The sequence below is a fragment of the Leptodactylus fuscus genome, unplaced genomic scaffold, assembly GCF_031893055.1.
Source record: "Leptodactylus fuscus isolate aLepFus1 unplaced genomic scaffold, aLepFus1.hap2 HAP2_SCAFFOLD_278, whole genome shotgun sequence".
Taxonomy (NCBI): Eukaryota; Metazoa; Chordata; class Amphibia; order Anura; family Leptodactylidae; genus Leptodactylus; species Leptodactylus fuscus.
Window position 1 is genome coordinate 103,684 of NW_027440301.1, and position 20,211 is coordinate 123,894.

Here is a 20,211-nt window from a genome sequence, read left to right on the forward strand (position 1 = left end):
ATAAGTATAATAAGCGAAGAAAGGCCACCGAGGTAAATTCTGCAAAACAATAATGAAAAAAGATGAATCGACTGCGCTGCATTATGGTACGTGTGGCCTTAGCCTAAGTGTAAGCTTTGGCTAAGGCCTACTGCACACGAGTGTAGTAGTTTTTACTGTCCGTGAATACTAATCCTTAACAAAAATAAACACATTTTCGTGTGTTATCCGCAGCTCTGGATCTGTATAAAGACTTGTTGGATCTCCTACAGTAGGATATGCTTCATAATTTCTGTTCCTGGTATAGGGCATGGACACAAAATCTACAGCCTTGTTTATGGACCCATAGAAATGAAGTGTGTGAATAAAAACTAGGCTGACTGTAACGGGTTTATTTTGCTGCTTTTTTATAGAACAGGTGAAAGGAGAATGCCCACGAATAAAATAGTCAAAGGCACCTGAGAATTGTAGGAGTTAGTTGCCCCTTTCAAACTTTTCTGTGACATTACCTTTTATTGCCTAGGACTGTACTAATGTAAGAGACAATAATCTCCCTGGTTCTGCCTGCTTAATGGTGCAGTCCAAAGGAAGTGACGTGGAGCAGGAAGCTGAGAGCAGCCAGTTTGGGCCCAGATTCTGTGCTGTGAGGACCTGTTAGTCAGCCATAGCCTCTAAGAGCATAGTGCAAGGCCCGAAGCACTGCAGAGGCTTACAGGAAAAAGCAGCAGTGTTGTTGAGAGTCTTAGTAGAGACTAAAGGCCGGTTGAGAGACTTGCTATGGATGGCTGAAGCTCAACCAAATATTCATAGACTGTTTTCTGGAGGTGCCATCATTAGACTGCCATCACTGTGGTCAGACCTTCACCCAAGACAGAGTTTGCTGAGTTCCTGGACCCAGGCCTGCACCGAGGGAGCACCACAGAGAGCTAAGAGACTGTATAAATCCGGTACCGTACAATTACCTCAGGGTCAGATAGGGCCAGTTTATATAGTGCGTTATACTCATCTCTTCTCTCTATCTTATAAAAATGAATTCTTGTCTGTCTGTTCTTTATGCGCGACCAAACGAATGGACCGATCTTCACCAAATTCGGTACAGAGATACTTCAGGTATCCGGGAAGGTTTAAGACGAGACTCCAACTCGCTCGGAAGTACCATTGCTGAGATACAGCATTCCCAACACAATGCTCCCTCCCTCCCCTCCCTGCCTTAGCCAATACAAACCTGCAAGTTTTTCACTCATATTCCAACTGCAATACACATGGTCACTCCACATGCACAATCCTACACAGATATCCAAACTGAGATACACGCGTTTACACACAGTTCCACACGCTGTAGGATAAGATATGCGCCTCTTTACACAATACCACACAGCGGAGGATTACATACGTGCATCTGCACACAATACCACATGCCAGTGGAATAGATACATGCGTCAGCATACAGTACGGAGGATTAGATACACGGCTCTGCACAGAGTACCACAGTTTTACTCTAGGTTTCCATAGCAACCCAGCCATTTTCCTTCACTACGTTATGTCAGCCTTAAAGGGGCAGGGCGCTGTGGATGACACTGTTACACAAGGTCATATACACACATATTTACTCAAGGTCTCCATAACAACTGATCACAGGTTTTTCACTGATATTCGAAATGAGATACACATGATCACATGACGCTTATGGACACACACAAACGATATACAAAATACACCAGTGCAAAACTGGACAATTCTTATGGGGCCACTACACAAACAAAAAATGAAATATACCCGTGCGAACCCGGGTCCTCCTGCTAGTTTAGTATATTTTTGAAGATGTCCCATTTAGTTTGTGTTCCCGTCACGTTGAGGACATTGTCCCAGTTTATGCTGCTAAGCTCCTCTCTCAGCTGGTTAAAATTGGCCTTCCTGAAGTTTAGTGTTTTTGTACCCCCTCTAATGAACATCTTCTTAATGTGTACAAGAAAACTTATTATGTTATGCTTACTATTACCCAGATGTCCACCAACCTCCACTTTTGACAGTGTGTCAGGTTCATTTATTAAAATTAGGTCTAAAAGTGCCTCTCCGGGGGGCGTGGCCTGGCTATGGAGAAGTAGAGACGCACGTCGCCTGAGCTCCTTCCCCGGCCTCCGATATAGCCTGCTGTTCCGACCGACCGGCTTCTCTACAGCCCTTCCGACATGGGCAAATCTCGCAAGGGGACACAGCGATCCTCTTCAACCCCTCCTGGGGCATCCTACGACCTCTCCATCGAGCGGTTTCTCCGGGGACCGCGTTTCGAAGCAGCCTGCATCCACACAGGATCCAAGATGGCGCCCGCCACCGCTTCTCCTCCACGCGGCTCATCTCCCGGCTCCCCTGCTAAGGACCCGGCCAGCCTGCGTTCCTCCCCGGAGGCCTCCGGTCATCGTGGACACAGGGCAGCCATCATCAGTGCTCCCCTCCCCTCCTGGATGGGGGACTGGATACCATATGGCCTTCCCTGCCGCCATCGCCTGCGCCTGCACGCTTGTAGTATGGACATTTGCATATAAGGTAAAGCGTTTCCTCCCCCTTCATTCCTTCTATATATTACCAGAGCCAGCACACAGGGAGTCTATTAATGCGCCATCTTGTGGATGTTTTTGTGAACTACTCCTGCCTATACTTTGCCATTGTAATTTGAGTTGCCAGTGTAAAGGGGTGTCCAGTATAATCAGGTGACCTTCAGGACCAATCAAGCTCCCTTGACTGGCCTGGAGGAGGAGGAGTTACAGCCCCCTCTAGGGGGGTTGGGGACCTTTTGTCTGAGTTCTTTGTGTGGAGCTAGCGGTAGACAAGACATGTAGACACAGACACATGGAAAGCTGAAAATGGCAGCCAACCCTCAGAGCACTGCAAGCAGAGATGTCTCTTCCTCTGTACTCAAGATTCTCCTCAGAGAGTGTTTTCCTCTGAAGCTCCAAGCTTACAAGCATTAAAGCTTACGGACCTGCCTATCCATACATCTGGGACCTCACACGTATCTCTCTATTCAAGTAAGTCTTTGGGACAAATCTATATTTAAGAAGCCCATAGCTAGTCTGGCAGAAATTGAGGGTCTCCCGCTGCTGGCACATTCTAGTTCCTCTTCTACATACGTGTACCCAGTTTGTTGAGGACTAACCCCCTGGATACAGGCCATCTTTACAAGTATATACAAGTTTAACTACCCAAGCAACTACTAGTTAAACTATCCAAAGCATTCCTGCTCCAAGCTCCATCACCTGCTCAATTGGGCACTACCTACAAAGATCGCTGTATTGTATGTGAAGGATTACTCCATATGTACATTTGTATTACTTTGTCCTGCTAGTAAAAGAGCAACGGCTAGCCCCGAGACCTGGTTGTCTGTTGTCATTGTCAGATATCAGAGTGGGGGTGGGTAGTCGGGGACATCAAAAAGGAGATTTTGTGCACATTTGGGACCCAGGGACCCCCTAAAAGCCGGCCACATCTGATATATTACCCGTGATGCCAGCCCTGGCCCTCCTGAGTGTTACACGACCCTCACTCATGGACTTGGTAAGTAGAATTTGATCGAATGTTGCGTACCCCTGAAACGAGCATTTCCCCCCATAGATTATAATGGGGTTCGAAACCCGTTCGAACAGTGTGCGGCTGTTCGAATCGGGTTTCGAACCCCGAACATTTTAGTGTTCGCTCATCTCTAGAGATGAGCGAACACCGTTCGATCGAATAGGTATTCGATCGAATATCATGGCGTTCGATGTATTCGTTCACAATCGAATACCAGGCTGCATACGCATTAAAATTCGTATCACTTTCCCTGGTGCGTTTTTAGCACCAATAACTGTGCAGGGGAGGTGGGACAGGAACTACGACAACGGAGGCAGTGAAAAAAAAATTGAAAAAACCCATTGGCTGCCGAAATCAGGTGACCTCCCATTTATAAGAATAGTCCAGCCCAATATTCGTCATTTGCCGGTGAGAGACAGGGAGAGATAGACATCTGCTGAGGGCTAGATAGCGATTAGCTTCAGATAGGCAGGTAAGAACTAAAGAAGAAAAGCAACAGCTCTTCTCAGAGCTATACACTGTAGGGACATCAGTCCAGCTTTCCCCGGATGGTGGAAAACAGGGATACAGAACAGTTACAACTTCATATATAGCGGAGAAACAGCTTTCATTTTTGGCTGTCCGCACACAGAATAGCCGGAATCCACAGCAGTGACTAGTTCATATAGAGCTGAAAAAAGCCTTGAATTTTGGGGGGGTCCTGAAAAATAGCAGCAATCCACAGCAAATTGAATGAAGTTCTACTGTTGAACTCTATGAACAACTTAAGTCATGACTTTTTGATTGGGTAGAACCAGTCATGTGACCTGTCATAATATACTAATGAAGCCCTATCTGTGTTCCAAATTGTTATTTATTATATTTTATTTTTTATCTAATAATATGTGGAACATCTAGATAAAATTGGAAGACATATTACAGAGTATGAAGTGGCCAACATAGAGGTCATATCGCACCCATTTTTTGGATGTCCGGGACACCATTCCTTTCCTGTTTGAGTGTTAGGTGCTGGTTTGTCGAATGTAGGTCACATGGGGGTCCACTACTGGACTTCATGAATGACTTGTTTTGTCATTCCCTGATTGGGTAGAACGAGTCATGCAAATTAGAGCGCTTATTATTTTTTCAACTAGAAATGTATAAATCTTCATCTATAACGATCTGACATGGTAACATATAGTGAGTTATATATCACTCTTTAATATCATCTATGCTGTCCCATTTTGAATGGAGCAGCTTGGAGGTTGTTGTTGTACCGTTGACCATGCGTCATCTTGTTGAATATATGTGTGATAACATTTAACATTATATTTCTATGTCATCAAATACATGTTTTATGTAGCTTTTCAATACAAATTGGATCATATTCTTGTATGTGAATATATGAAGAAAAGTTTATTAACAAATGTGCTGTAGGACAAAGGGTGTTATTCGAAAGTGGGAAACCTCACCTGTATTCATTTAGTATTGATTAACCGGAACTGGTACCTTAGGCTTGGGGAAGCCACACTATATAAAGGGTGAAGTCAATGATTGTTACACATGCCTTGAAAAAAGAACGTCATGTTCTGAAACGTGTAGGCGTTTTCTTAGGGGGATTTTTTCTGTTTTTGTTTATTTTTTGTTCCCTCTTTTGTTAATTTTATGATTTGTTATTAAAAGTTAAATTTTATTGTACTTTCCCTTCGGATGAGTTGCCGGCTTTTTTTTTTTTTTTTTTTTTTCCATTTCTGCATTCAAGACATCCTTTGTCCGTGATGTGCCGTGCATCCTGAAGAATGAACAAGACCGCTGCCTAGACATAGATAAATTGGGTGAGCTCTAAAATCTTTTTTCTTGATTTGTGCACCAGATGCCCAAACACTGGAGCTTCCTCCATCTCCTTTTGATTTTGTGGCGGTTGACCAGCAACCCACCCTCAGTGACAATGACAAGACACAGTTGCCATCAGAGCAGCCTGTTGCCATGTGCGGTGTGCAGGAGGAGGAGGCGGCGAGAGAAAAATTGGAAGAGGAGGTGATGGACGACGAGGACACTGACCCGACCTGGACAGGGGGGATGTCAAGCAAGGGGAAAGCAGTGTCGATGTGGAGGGAGGTGCAGCACCAAAGAGGGTAGCTAGAGGCAGAGGCATGTCCAGCGGCAGAGGTTAGCTGCTTCGCCGAAGCCAGGCCACACCCAGAATGGCCCAAGATGTTCCCTATCACAGCCAGCCCAGAAAAAACTCCCCCATCGAGGGCACGTTCCTCGATGGTGTGGAGATTTTTCAAGGAATGCGCGGAGGACAAATATAATGCGATTTGCACAATTTGCCACTCGAAGCTGAGTAGGGGCTCTGAAAAGAGCAACCTTTCGACCACTTCCATGCGCCGTCATTTGGAATGCAAGCACTGAACTCAATGGGAGAGAGCAAACGCAGGACAATCGTCGTCCGGCGTTGCCGCCACTGCCTCTCCCACTGTTGCCAGTGCTGGCGCTGCAGTCCAGAGCACCAGCCAGGACACCACAACATCTGGCTCCACCACTTTGGGGACTTCTCCCTCATCCTCCCCTGTTCCTGTCTCAGCTCCTTCTCCTGCACCATCATGCGCCTCCTCCCAGCAACCCACCATCTCTCAGACATTTGATTGCAGATAAAAGTACAGCGCTACCCACCCACATGCACAAGCTTTAAACGCGCACATCTCCAAACTCCTGGCCCAGGAGATGTTGCCGTTCCGGCTTGTGGAAACTCTGGCCTTCCGTGACCTGATGGCAAGTGCGTCCCTAGCTGTCACTACTTCTCCCGTTGTGCCGTCCCCACCTTGCATCAGAACGCGTCACGCAACATCAGGCGGGCCCTAAGTTCCGTGCTTTGCGCAAAGGTCCACTTGACCACCGACACGTGGACAAGTGCATGCGGACAGGGATGCTACATTTCACTGACTGCACACTGCGTGAATGTAGTTGAGGCTGGGACTGGGTCACAAACTGGGCCGGTGTACCTCGCCTCCCCGCCAATCATTCCTGGCAGGGACTCTGAAACAACACCCTCCTCCTCCGCCGCCGTTAAATTGACCCCAGCTACGAGCTGGAAATGTTGCAGCAGTGGCGTGGATAGACGTCAGCAGGCTGTGCTGAAGCTCATCAGCTTGGGGGACAGACAGCACACTGCCTCCGAGGTGAGGGATGCCCTCCTCGATGAGACGGCAATATGGTTTGAGCCGCTGTACCTGGGCCCAGGCATGGTCGTGTTTGATAACGGCAGGAACCTGGTAGCAGCTCTGGAGCTTGCCAGCCTCCAACATGTTCCATGCCTGGCCCACATCTTTAACCTAGTGGTGCCCGCTTGTGCGCCCACTTTCGCAAGTCTACAGTAGACGCTGCTAGCCTCAAAACACTCCAGCAACGCCTACATCTGCCCGAACAACGGCTGTTGTGCGAAGTTCCCACACGCTGGAACTCAACATATCATATGTTGAGCAGAGTGGTTGAGAAGCAGAGACCTTTGATGGAGTACCATCTCCAAAACCCTAGGGTGCCACAAAGTCAGCTCCCTCAGTTTCTCAACCATGAGTGGCCATGGATGGGAGACCTATGTGAAATCCTACGGGTGTTTGAGGAGTCCACCAAGAGGGTCAGCTGTGACGACGCACTAGTGAGCGTAACAATCCCGCTCTTGTGTGTGATGCGAGAATCCCCCATTGCCATCAGGGATAACGCAGATCACACTAAGGAGTCAGGGATAGCAGCAGAACCGTCACAGCACGAGAGTAGGTCCACACACCTGTCCGTTTCACGGCGTTTTGGCTGACTTCATGTTGGGGTGCTTTTCAAGTGACAAGCGCGTAGTCAAAATAACGGAGAGCAACCAATACTGGATATTTGCAATCCTTGACCCCCGGTATAAAAATAACATTGCGTCTTTTATTCCGGTAGAGGGGAGGGCCAATCGCATTAATGATTGCCACAAGCAATTGGTGCAGAACATGATGGAGATGTTTCCATCAAGTGTCGTTGGCGGCAGAGAGGACAGTTCCTCCATGAGGCGAACAAGTGCCGCCCGGTCCACACCCACAAGGGGCACACTGTCTAAGCTCTGGGACACGTTAATGGCACCCCCTCGCCAAACTCCCGCCACTAAGGGGCCTAGTGTCACAAGGCGGGAAAAGTATAGGTGCATGTTGCGGGAATACCTGTCCGACCACAGCCCTGTCCTCTCCGATCCTTCTGCGCCCTACACGTATTGGGTGTCGAAGTTGGACCTGTGGCTTGAACTTGCCCTAAACGCCTTGGAGGTGCTGTCCTGTCCTGCCGCCAACGTGCTATCTGAAAGGATCTTCAGCGCAGCCGGTGGCATCATCACGGATAAGCGCAGCCGGCTGTCAGCTGAGAGTGCCGACCGGCTGACGTTCATCAAAATAAACTGCCACTGGATAGACCCATCATTTTCGTGCCCACCAGTGTCAAGCACCCCAACATGAATTGTCATGTCTGCGCTCAACCTCTACAATTCCAACTCATACTCCTCCACCATCTGCGTTGCACAATTCTCATTCTTCTAGGCTCAATTCACCCTGATTCCCCCAAACTCTGCTGGTTAGAGCCTCAATCCACCGTGATTTTCCCAAACTCTGCTGGTTAGAGGCTGAATCCACATGATTTCCCCAAACTCTGCTGGTTAGAGGCTGAATCCACCTGATTTCCCCAAAATCTGCTGGTTAGAGGCTCAATCCACTCTGATTTCCCCAAACTCTGCTGTTTAGAGGCTGAATCCACCCTGATTTCCCCAAACTGTGCTGGTTAGAGGCTCAACTCACCTGATTTCCCCAAACTCTGCTGGTTAGAGGCTGAATCCTCCCTGATTTCCTCAAATTCTGCTGGTTAGAGGCTGAATCCACCGTGATTTTTCCAAACTCTGCTGGTTAGAAGCTGAATCCACCTGATTTCCCCAAACTCTGCTGGTTAGAGGCTGAATCTACCTGATTTCCCCAAACTCTGCCGGTTAGAGGCTAAATCCACCCTGATTTCCCCAAATTCTGATGGTTAGAGGATGAATCCACCGTGATTTTCCTAAATTCTGCTGGTTAGAGGCTCAATCCACTCTGATTTCCCGCAACTCTGCTGGTTAGAGGCTTAATCCACCCTGATTCCCCAAACTCTGCTGGTTAGAGGCTGAATCCACCATGATTTTCCCAAACTCTGCTGGTTAGAAGCTGAATCCACCCTGATTCCCCCAAACTCTGCTGGTTAGAGGCTCAATCCACCGTGATTTTCCCAAACTCTGCTGGTTAGAGGCTGAATCCACCGTGATTTTCCCAAACTCTGCTGGTTAGAGGGTGAATCAACCCTGATTTCCCCAAACTCTGCTGGTTAGAGGCTGAATCTACCGTGATTTCCCAAAACTTTGCTGGTTAGAGGCTGAATCCACCTGATTTCCCCAAAGTCTGCTGGTTAGAGGCTGAATCTACCCTGATTTCCCAAAACTCTGCTGGTTAGAGGCTGAATGAGATAAGATAAGATATTCCTTTAATAGTCCCACAATGGGGAAATTTCAGTGATACAGTTTCATAGATGGTACAGTAGTATATAACGGGAGAGAAACACATACAACCTCATGGCAGATAGAGAAATCCTAGGAATCAGAGCAACTAAAAAAAGAAAGAAACACAGACACATTGCAGGATCATTTAGTTCTCTGTGCGGATTGATGTTAATAATAATAATAATAATAATAATAATAATAATACAGCCGACTTGGTTGTAGGACACGAGGAGGGGGTCACAGCATGTAGATATAACAAGCAGAAAATTTTGCAGAGGTGGGGGACATAGTCAGCTATTATGATAACATGTGGTAGTTCTTGGTAGGTAGTGAGATCTCCTGCTCACAGCTGATAGTTCGGTATCTTGTATCAGCACTATTGTCCTTTTAACCACAAAAAAAATGCCCCAAATGTCCTTCATCACAAGCCCTCCTCCTCCTCCTTCCTTCTTACCACAGTGTTCTACTGCCCCAAGGAAGTCAGAGACCATCCAGGTATACATGGTGCTGCTCTCTTGCCAAGCTTCCATAACTCCTGGGGTAGGTGGGTGATGGTAGGTTCCCAGGCTGTAGCAGAGTCCCATGTGTCCACAGTAATAAAAAGAAAGAAATACCAGTCAGCTGTAGGCATCCTCACACATCAGCAATTGACGCCAAAAATCATCTCCTTGAAGAAGAAGTCCACACTTCCATGTAGGTTTTCCTCCATGCCGCATGGTGAGCCATGCTGTCCTAGCTGGGGGGATGGTAACAGGCACATGTGGAAACCAGCTGAACCAGGTCTTGTCATTGTCCATGCTTTTCAATGGAAAACAAAAGGAACAAAATACTCCACAGGGTCTTCCATTCGATTTATAGTTGCTAATTCATAGTGCTAGATTGCTTAGTTACCGGATTCTTGAAGATACAGAGAAAAAAGTGAAAAAGGAAAGAAAAGTTTGCTCCCAGCTTGGAGCACTGCATCAAGGCAGCCAAGCCCCTCAGGGGGGCGGCGCCAAAAATAAAAAATAAAAATCCACCCTGATTTTCCCAAACTCTGCTGGTTAGAGGCTTAATCCACCCTGATTTCCCCAAATTCTGCTGGTTAGAGGATGAATCCACCGTGATTTTCCCAAATTCTGCTGGTTAGAGTCTGAATCAACTCTAATTTCCCCAAACTCTGCTGGTTAGAGTCTGAATCCACCCTGATTTCCCCAAGCTCTGCTGGTTAGAGGCTCAATCCACCCTGATTTCCCCAAACTCTGCTGGTTAGAGGCTGAATGCACCCTGATTTCCCCAAACTCTGCTGGTTAGAGACTCAATCCACCCTGATTTCCCCCAACTCTGCTGGTTAGAGGCTCAATCCACCCTGATTTTAACAAACGGCTGGTTTGTTGTTTGCTGGTTAGAGGTAATACAGGGACTTTGGCGTGTTAGATGCGGTCCTGAGTCAAATATTGGTTTCCTCCTAAACGAGGATATTCGTTCGAACAGTCGAGTTTTGAGGGGCTACTCAAATTGAATATCGAAATTCGAACATTTCACTGTTCGCTCATCTCTAGTTGCGCTCTAACGAGGACAGGCATATTCAGCTTGGGATGACCACTGACAGAAAATAATGCATTTCAATGCTTTTTATAGAACAGGTGAAAGGAGAACGCCTACATGCCCAGGAACAAGATAGTCAACAGCACCTGGGATTCCCAGTCAGTCTCCCACGCTGGTTCTTGCTAGGCCTTAAGCTGCTTGGCGGCTGCGATCCGATGAGGGCAGGCATATACGACTTACTATGACCAATGACGGAAAGTAACGTATTTCAATGTTCTTTATAGAATAGGTGGAAGGGGAACACCTAAATGCCTAGGAATAAAATAGTCAACGGCACCTGGGCTTCCCAGCCAGTCTCCCGCGCTTGTACTTGCCAGGCCTTAAGCTGCATGGCAGCTGCGATTTGACAAGGGCAGGCTTTTTCAGTTTAGGATAGCCGCTGACAAAAAATGATGTAATTCAGAGGGGGCGGAGCTTGACCGCCGAGTACAGCGGACGCATGAGCCTGTAGCTCCGTTGTATCTGAGGCTAAAAGGAACGATAGAGCAGCAGTACCAAGACAAGAATGGTCAAGATCGGCAAGGAGAATCCTGGGGATTCCCCTTCTACCCCCAAAACGAGCCGTTCGCAGCTGGACCTGCGGAAATTTGCCAGGACAGCCCACATAACAAACAAGGAGAAGCCAAGAGGGCGCTGGAGATCGCGAAGCATAGGCCCGATCCCCATGTAGCGGCAGACATGGAGAGCGAGGGAGAAAAAAGTGCCTGTGAACTTAACACTTCATGTATTTCGAAATCATTCTTTAGGCAGGCACCTTCACAAGCGCTCCATCCAGTTCTGTCGGATCTAGCAGAACTTAAAGCCGAAATCCCATACTTACGTCAGAGAGTAGAAGTGGTTGAAGACGCATGCGCAGAGCTAACGACTCACTCATCCGCCATTGTGGACCTGCTTACGATACAGAAAGCTCAGCTAGACAACGCCCTGACCCTCCTGGAGGACCAGGAGAATAGGGGCCGATGCCGGAATGTACGCATAAAAGGCCTAGCAGAGTCTTACGCTCCGACTGTCCTAAAGGAGACTGTAAGTGACGTTTTTTCTATATTATTGGGCCCGGATAGAGCTAGCTCCCTAGCTATTGAGAGCACGCATACAGCCCTTAGGCCTAAGCCAAAAGAGGGAGACCCTCCCAGAGACGCTATTTGTAGTCTTCTTTCATATGTAGACAGGCAGGATATTCTTTCACTAGGTTGGTCTAAGGGAAAGGGATGGCTTATGGGGAAGACAAACTTACCTTCTATCAAGATTTGTCACCTTCAACACTTGCCAAGAGAAGGACACTCCGTCCATTACTTGAAACTTTAAGAGGCCACAACATGTTCACACTCTGGCAGACCTTCTGGCCTTGTGGGATCAGCTCGATATCACCCCAGTGGACATTCCCTCATGGCTCCCAACTCCAGATATCGCCACTCTTCCTCCGCTACCTGATTTCTCCTCCTGGCAGAAACCACTGAGAACCAAATCGCTTAAGACAAAGAGGTCACTACACCGCTATCAAGATGATACCTGAGGAATGAAGATCTGGCTCATCTCTACATGCTCTACATTTGCTGGTAACAGTAAAACAGGTTCTAATGCTTATATTTTCTGTTCTTTTTTCCCCAGTTATAGCTCTTCACATAGATACTAGGGATATGGCCAAAATACCCCTATTGAGTCACCTTAAAGTTCACATGTTATCTGTGCACACTATTTTTGATTTTTGGATTATTTACTGCTACAGTACTGCGCCCTCCAAAGTATATCTCTAAATGTGATTTTTCTTTCTACCAACCCAGAAAAGAGTTTCTCTAAGATTTTAGAAATTATTGAAAATTATGGCCATATTTCCCACTACAAAGTCAACTTGGATAAATGTGAAATTTTAAATATTTCTGTATCCGACCCATCAGCTATAGCTTTTATGAAAACCCTCCCATTTAAGTGGGCACCCTCTAGCATTAAATATTTGGGAGTTAAAATTCCAGGTCACATTAGAGATATTTACTTGCGAAATTTTGAGGAATTGCTTTTGGAAATTGATAGATTACTACGCCAATATGATATCCCATTTATTTCTTGGTTTGGTTGGCGGAACTTGATCCAGATGTATGTTCTCCCGAAGATCCTATATTTTCTGAGAATGCTTCCCATTAAGCTTGACTTCAGATTCTTTTCTGCCATCACCAAATTGTTCTCGAAGTTTTTGTGGAAAAGCAAAAGACCTCCACTAACTTATCGCTTGCTTCAACGACATAAACTAGAGGGCGGCATAAGTCTTCCAAACGTAAAACAGTACTAGGATGCAATCCAACTTCAACTCTGGGCAGAACTCTCAACACCTACAGGTACTTCCTCGGTCAAGAAATTGCTACTGGCGCTATATGGTCCAAATCTTCTTAAGGCCCTCTGGTTGACCACACCCTCGCAATCTGCGACTGATCTTAATTGCTGGAGAAACAATATCCGTTTAAGAGGGGCAGTAGACACGTGGAAAAAATACAGTGCAGACTTACCACCTTATGCCTTCTCGCTGCTTACCTTTGGGACTTATGCCACACGTCACACCAGGTTTTAGGAGACCACTAGAAGACTTTTGGAGACTCCTTCTCCAGATCTCTTTAGATCAATTGATCTCAGAAGGGTCTTTACAAAATGCAGACTTCTTGCAGACACATCTGGGAGCTGCAACCCAGAATTCCATTACCTTTTTGCATAAGGCTCATTTTGAAGCGTGCAGAGACAAATTTAAAACCTCCATGAATTGGCAGAGATCCCACACCGAGTTCGAAAAAGCTGGTCTGAATCATACGCCTTCTTCTACACGTATCACACATTTCTTCACAGATTTATTGCGCCAACTGCTCTGCCCAAACCAAAATTCATTACCAAATTGGAAAGAGATTTACACCTGCAACTTAGCCCAATAGATTTAGAGCTAGCCCTTGAAAGATCCCATGGACTCTCTACATGTGTTCACCTGCAGGAGATGCATTCTAAGTTATTCTCCAGATGGTATCGCACTCCCAAGTGGCTCTTTGAACGAGGACTCATTGATTCCCCCAGATGCTGAAGGTGCCTTGCAGATGAAGGCACGATGCTTCATTTATGGTGGTCATGCCCCAAAATGACCTCTTATTGTTGGGTCGCTATTGAGGACCAAATCAAAAGACTAGGTCTACCTAGGTTCAAGATCACATCTGACCTCCTGATATTCTTTCTCCCAATTTCCGAGACCAAGGCGGCGACGCAAAAGCTGATTTACCATCTTCTGTTAGCAGCTAAGTCACTGATCCCTCTCTACTGGAAACAAACTGCTCCACCTCCCGTAGACAGATGGATTGCGAAAGCAAACCAAGTTGCCAGATTTGAAGAAATGTTAGCATGGGCTAGAAGAACTCACCCAAAGTACCTTGAAGTGTGGACACCTTGGCTAGAGAACAGACTTGTACCCTATGCCACCCCAATGCCTAACGACGATGATACCTGATTCTACCAGACTGGGTAAACCAGAAGACTGCGTAACTTCAGACCTGGCCTCGACAGCTCAACACCTCAAACCTCCTGACCTTCTACTTCCTTTAACTTCTAGGCTTTTCTTCTCTACTCCCTTCTTCTCTCCCCCTGGTTCTCTTTCCCTCCTCCTTCCCTCTCCCTTTCCTCCCTACCTCGATTTTCCCTCTCTCTATTCTTATACTTAACCCACCCTCCTCTCCCCTCTTATATGACGGCTTTAATATGGTTACAATGGTTTCCTAATTTGTATTTCATGAAAATGGAAAATCTGTTATTATAAAAGTGTTATTGACTAGAGATGAGCGAGTAGTGTTCGATCGAGTAGGTGTTCGATCGAATACTACGGTATTCGAGATACTCGTACTCGATCAAACACTACTAGCTGTTCGAAGTTTAAGGTTCGATGCAGAATCAGCGTTGATTGGCAGAATGCTATACATTCTGCCAATCAACGCTGGTTCTTCTCTTACCTTTCCAAAGTCTTCTCCTCGCTGCGTCCCCGCGTCTTCTTCCGGGTGGAATTCACTCTGCCTAGGCATCCGGCTTAGGCAGAGCCGACTGCGCATGCGCGGGCATGCCCTCGCATGCGCAGTCGGCTCTGCTCAGACGTCGGGCCGGGCAAAGCCGACCGCGCATGCGCAGTCGGCTCTGCCTAGGCCCCGATGCCTAGGCAGAGTGAATTCCAGCCGGAAGACGCCGCGCCGGGAGAAGACTTAAAGGGGAATGCAGCCCGACCGTCACTCGTGGACTTGGTAAGTATAATTGTATCGAATTTTGCCTACCCCTGAAACGAGCATTTCCCCCCATAGACTATAATGGGGTTCGAACAGCCGAACAGTGTGCGGCTGTTCGAATCAGATTTCGAACCTCGGACATTTTAGTGTTCGCTCATCTCTATTATTGACCTATCTCACTTCAATTGTGTATGGAAGGGGTTTGCGCAGTCCCTTCATTTTGTTAAACGAGATTATAATTGTTGCTCACCTCTGTTTTCTATGTCAAACTGGTCAATAAACATTAAATTTAAAAAAAAAAAAAAAAAAAAAGAAAATGATATAATTCGATGCTTTTTATAGAAAAGGAGGAAGAAGATCGCATAAATTTCCAGGAATAAAATTGTCAACGGCACCTGGAATTCCCAGCCAGTCTCCCACGCTCGTACTTGCCAGGCCTTAAGCTGCTTAGCTGTTGCAATCTGACAAGGGCAGCCATATTCAGCTTAAAACGACCACTGACATAAAAGAATGTAATTCAATGCTTTTTGTAGAACAGGTGGAAAGAGAACGCCTAAATGCCCAGAAACAAAATAGTCAACGGCACCTGGGATTCCCAGCCAGTCTCCCACGCTGGTACTTGCCAAACCTGAAACTGTTTGGCGGCTACAATCGGAAAAGGGAAAGCATATTGAATTTAGCATGCCTGCTGACAAGAAATGAAGTAATTCGATGCTTTTTATAGAACAGGTGGAAGGAAAACACCTAAATGCCCAGGAAAAAATATACATTCAACAGCACCTTGAACTCCCAGCCAGTCTCCAACACGGGTACTTGCCAGGCCTTCATCTGCTTAGTTTCTGCGATCTAACGGGGCAGGTACATTCAGCTGAGGATGAACGCTCACAGCAAAGGATGTAATTCGATGCTTTTTGTAGAACAAGTGGAAGGAGAACGCTTAAATGCTCAGGAATAAAATAGTCAATGGCACCTGGGATTCCCATCCAGTCTCCCACACTGGTACTTGTCAAGCCTGAAGCTGCTTAGCAGTTGCAATCTGACAAGGGCAGGCATGTGCAGCTTAGGATGACCGCTCTGAAAATAGAATGTAATTCGACGCTTTTTGTAGAACAGTTGGAAGGAGAACGCTTAAAGGGGTTGGCCACTTTCAGACCAATATTAACAAACAAATGTACAATAAAAAGATATACAATTTTCCAATATACTTTCTTTATCAATTCCTCACGGTTTTCTAGATCTCTGCTTGCTGTCACTCATTCTGTTACTTCTGGAGGATAAAACTCTGACCATGGTCATGTGATTTACGGTCCATGGTCATGTGACTTGCACACAGGTGTACAGCTGATTACCAGGCAGATGTCTGATTACTGTGCTGTGACTGTAACGAGCGGCACCTGTGTGCGCATCACATGACCATGGACCGTAAATCACATGACCATGGTCAGCGTTTTATCCTCTAGAAGTAACGGAATGAGTGACAGCAAGCAGAGATCTAGAAAACCGTGAGAAATTGATAAAGAAAGTATATTGGAAAATTGTATATCTTTTTATTGTACAATTGTTTGTCCATGTTGGTCTGAAGGTGGCCAACCCCTTTAAATGCCCAGGAACGAGATAGTCAATGGCACCTTGGATTCTGAGCCAGTCTCCCACACTGGCGCTTGCCAGGCCTTGGGCTGTTTAGTTGTTGCAATCTAAAGAGGGGAGGCAAATTCAGCTTAGGAAGACCGCTGACGCTATAGGACGTAATTCAATGCTTTTTGCAGAACAGTTGAAAGGAGAATGCCTAGGAACAAAATAGTCAACAGCACCTTGGATTCCCAGCCAGTCTCCCATGCTGGTACTTGCCAGGTTTTTAGCTGCTTGACAACTAGCGATCTGACGAGGGCAGCCATATGTAAGAGAGTGAAACAGCCCCTGTGGAGTGAATGTGCAATGTGTAATTGAGTTGGTGTTTTCATAACCTGATATTTTGTTGTTTGACCACAAGAGGTCGCTGTTGCAAGATGACAAGTAAAAGGAAAAAGGCTGTATGCCCCTGGAGTATTGATGTGGGAACCCTGATCGTTGTAGGAGGGTTTAGGAGCCATCTTTGAGACAGTATGTGCTGGAATCTGAAGCAGAAGAGAGAGCTGTGGAGACATCTCGGTGCAGAGAGGGTCCTTGGAGGAAGAAGCCACAGCAAGAATAGCTGAGAATTCAAAACTTTCAGAGTTTGTCCAGACACCATCCTAAGGAGAAGATTACTGTCAGAGACTTGGCTGAGAAGTGAGACTGTCAGTGAGACCGCATGCTGTCTGAGGAGCTCCTCTTCAACCTGATGCTAACAGAGACTAAAAGGTACCCAACAGAAGTAAACGTGCACGCACCACACTGCAAGTTTGGTGCCAAATTGCTTGGCACTGAGTAAAAGCCTGTAGTTAGCTAGTTAGGTATAATCATCACCCCAGGCTGCAATACTGGTGAACTATCTACCTGTCTGGTAGAAGGACTAAGTCACAGAAGATTTCTACAGAGTTATATCTCTCAGAAAGGGACTTTTAAGGACGTCTGGGAGCAACAATTAGTTTAACTTTGCACTGTTTGGCTTGCAAGCTAACCAACTATTATGCTTGCTTAGTTGTACTTGGTTTGGGGGGGGAATTTAGTAGTATTGCGATAAGATTGTAAACTTTGATGTTACTCCGCCGGTGCCTGTGTCACACACACTGAATTGTTCCTGTGTAATAGGATAATAAAAGGTAACAGGCAGCTGCATAGGCACAGCCTGCAGGTAGGTAAAAGCTTGGAGTGTATTGAAGGCCACATTAGTGGGCACCGTGCTGTATAACACCAGGGTCCCAGTCTCTAGGCTGTGTAAATGTAATACCTGGGAGTGTTCTTTTGGACAAAAGAGGTTAAGTAAACTAAGTAAAATCCTATCTTGGTTAAATTAAATTGGACTCACTTCCTTTGTTCGTGACTTCGCTGTATCCTGGGGAGCCCACCTCGGTACACGGCTTACACATCCTCAGCTTAGGATGACCGCTGATATAAAATGATGTATTTCGATGCTTTTTATTGAACAGGTGGAAAGAGAAATAGTCAACAGCACGTGGGATTCTCATACAGTCTCCCATGCTCGTACTTGTCAGGTCCTAAGCTGTTTGGCAGCTGCAATCTTACAAGGGTAGACATATTCAGCTTAGGATAACTACTGACGAAAACTGATGTAATTCGATGCTTTTTGTAGAACAGGTGGAAGAAGAACGCCTTTTTGCCCAAGAAACAAAATAGTCAACGGCACCTAGGATTCCCAGCCAGTCTCCCATGCTGGTACTTGCCAGGTTTTTAGCTGCGATCTAACGAGGGCAGGCATATTTAGCTTAGGATGACCACTGACATAGATTGAGGTATTTTGATGCTTTTTATAGAACAGGTGGAAGGAGAATGTTTAAATGCCCAGGAATAAAATGGTCAACGGCACCTGAGAATCCCAGCCAGTCTCTCACGCTGGTACTTGCCAGGCCTTAAACTGCTTAGCTGTTGTGATCTAATAAGGGCAGGCATATTTGGCTTAGGATGCCCACAGAGAGAAAACACTGTATTTCAATGCTTTCTACAGAACAGGTGGAAGAAGAACGTCTTGCCCAAGAAACAAACTAGTCAACGGCACCTGGGATTCCCAGTCAGTCTCCCACACTCATATTTGCCAGACCCTAAGCTGCTTGGCGCCTGCGAGATAACAAGTGCAGGAACATTCAGCTTAGGATGACTGCTGACAAAAGTGAATATAATTCAAAGCTTTTTTTGTAGAACATTTCAAAGGAGATTGCTTAAACACCCAGGAATAAAATAGTCAATGGCGCCTGGGATTCCCATCCAGTCTCCCACGCTGGCACTTGCGAGGCCGTAAGCTGTTTAGCGGTTGCAATCTGACAAGGGCAGGCATGTGCAGCTTAGGATGACCGCTGTGAAAATAGAATGTAATTTGACGCTTTTTGTAAAACAGTTGGAAGGAGAACGCCTAACTGCCCAGGAACAAAATAGTCAACGGCATCTGGGATTCCCAGCCAGTCTCCCACACTGGTACTTACCAGGCCTTTAGCGGCTTGGAAGCTGCGATCTGAGGAGAGGAGGCATATTCAGCTTAGGATGACCGCTGAAAAGAAATAATGTAAATTGATGTTTTTTATAATATAATAATATAGTTACATAGTAGATGAGGTTGGATAAAGACATTAGTCCATCAAGTCCAACCAATAACCCTACAATCACTACAGTGTTGATCCAGGGGAAGGCAAAAAAAACCCTATGAGGCTTATGCCAATTGCCCCATTTCAGGGGAAAAAATTCCTTCCCGACTACAAATCTAGCAGTCAGTATAAAAACCCTGGCTCAACGTGTCCTTAAAATCTAGAGTCCATAACCTGTGATATTTTTCTCTTCAAGAAAGGCATCCAGACCCTCTTTGAACTTGTTTAATGAATCCGCCATCACCACTTCCTGGGGCAAAGAGTTCCATAGCCTCTCAGTTCTTACTGTGAAGAATCCCCTTCTATGTTTCTGGTGAAACCCTCTCTCCTCCATACGTAGTGGATGTCCTCTTGTAACAGTCACTGGCCTAGGAGTAAAAAGATCCTTTGAAAGTTCTTTGCATTGTCGCTTCATGTATTTGTACATTGTTCTAAGATCTCCCCGTAGACGTTTTTCTCTACACTGAATAACCCCAAATTTGTTAATCGATCGTTGTACTCCAGTCCACCCATTCCCCTAATCATTTTGGTTGCCCGTCTTTGCACTTTTTTAAGTTCACTTATGTCTTTCTTGTATATCGGGGCCCAAAATTGCGCACAATATTCTAAGTGTGGCCGTACCAGTGATTTGTATAGAGGCATAACTATGTCCTTGTCATGAGAATCTAGACCTCTTTTGATGCGTCCCATAATTTTATTTGCCTTGGCAGCAGCTGCCTGGCACTGGTCACTAAAGGTAAGCTTGCTGTCCACCAAAATCCCTAAGTCTTTCTCATTGTTAGTCTTTACCCAGTAATTTACTATTAAGTACATAATTAGAGATGAGCGAACACCGTTCGATCGAATAGGTATTCGATCGAATATCAGACCGTTCGAGGTATTCGTTTCCAATCGAATACCACGCAGCATACGCAGTAAAAATTTGTATCCCCTCCCACCTTCCCTGGCGCGTTTTTGAGATTTGGGTCCCTGAAGTTAGGCCCTATTCATAGAATTGGGAAATGTGAAAGCGCTGAAGGGAAAACGGTTGTGACTGACAGGGACGGATTATAGCGACTGCACAAAAGGGTCACCACTAAAGGGGCCA